The following is a 1,352-nucleotide window of genomic DNA, read 5'->3' on the forward strand; positions in this document are numbered from 1 at the left end:
TGATTCCTCAGACAGATCCTTCCATCTCCCTCTAACAGCATTACATTGTCCCCCCGAGGTATCATGAACTTACAAAGCTCTATATCAGGGGTTAGCCATCTTTTTCTATAAAGAACCAGACACTAAATATTTTAAGCTTTGTGGGCTATACAGCCTCTGTTGCAACCACTCTACTCTGCTTCTATAGTGTACAAGCAGACACTGCTTGTGGCTATCCTTCTATAAGACTGGAGAGATTCCATGAAAGAATCTGGATGTCATGAAGGAGGCAACGATTCAGGCAGAGGAAGCAGCTGCTGAGATTACTAGGAAGCTGGAGAAACAGGAGAAGAAACACTTGAAGAAGGAAAAGAAACAGCTGGCTGCAACTGCCCTGGCTTCTTCAGAAAACAACAGTAGTACTCTGGAGGAATGTGAGGAGACAGATGAAAAGACCCAAAAGGAAGAAGAAGCAGAAGCCCCAGGAGGCTCTTCAGGAGAATGGAAAACCCATCTGTCTCCTTCTCCAAACCCAAGAAAAAGAAACCTTTTTCCAAGGAGGATCTGGTTAGTAAGTGATATTGAACAGACAGCTGGCAGTGGAAGTCTTCCCAAGAGGAAGAATCTTTCCCCAAAGAGGAACCAGTTAGTGACCCTGAAGAGCCAGGAAACAAGAGTGTCTCCAAGAAAAAGAGGAAATCCTCTTCCAAGGAGGAGCCACTCAGCAGAGGACCTGAAGAGGCTGCTGCCAGCAAGAGCAGCAGCTCCAAGAAAAAAAAAAAGCTCCAAAAGCTGTCCCAGGAAAATCAGAATGGACATGTCCCTAGTGGGGCATAACTTGCTGAGATATTTCCCAACCCATCCCCTATAGCCCAATAAAAATAAAAACAAATCCACAAGAAAAAAAAAAAGTAACTTGGTCTTCCAGCATATCAGGTAGGTATTACTGTGTATAACACCACCTCAAAATATAGTGGTTTAAAAACAGTAATTATTTGTTCCTAGTTCTTTGGGTCAGTGATTTGGCTGGGCTCCGCTGAGATGGTTCACCTCTGCCCCGTGCAGTGTTGGCTGGGCTCGTTTATATATATATCTAGGAGGGCTAGGACAGCAGGGCCTCTCTCCATGTGGTCCATGTGGTCTCTCATCTTCAAGGAGGCTAGCCCAGACTTCTTCACTTAGTAACGAGAGGGTTCTCAGTGAGCAGCCACAAAGGCAAGCCTCAATGAGTAAGCAGTCTTCAAACCGTTTTTTATGTCACATTGCTGATGTTCCAAGCCTAGGGTCAATATGGGATAGAACTCAACAAGGCTATGCACACAAGAGGCATGATTCCTTGAGAGTCATTACTGTAATACGTTAGCTTACACGTA

At 44.7% G+C, this 1,352-nt stretch overlaps 1 pseudogene; it reads left to right on the forward strand.

The window, feature by feature from the left end:
- Positions 1–259: 259 nt before the first annotated feature.
- Positions 260–816, forward strand: LOC101325841 (nucleolar protein 56 pseudogene; annotated as a pseudogene).
- The last annotated feature ends 536 nt before the right edge of the window (positions 817–1,352 follow it).

The sequence above is a fragment of the Tursiops truncatus genome, chromosome 4 (assembly GCF_011762595.2).
Source record: "Tursiops truncatus isolate mTurTru1 chromosome 4, mTurTru1.mat.Y, whole genome shotgun sequence".
Classification (NCBI taxonomy): Eukaryota; Metazoa; Chordata; class Mammalia; order Artiodactyla; family Delphinidae; genus Tursiops; species Tursiops truncatus.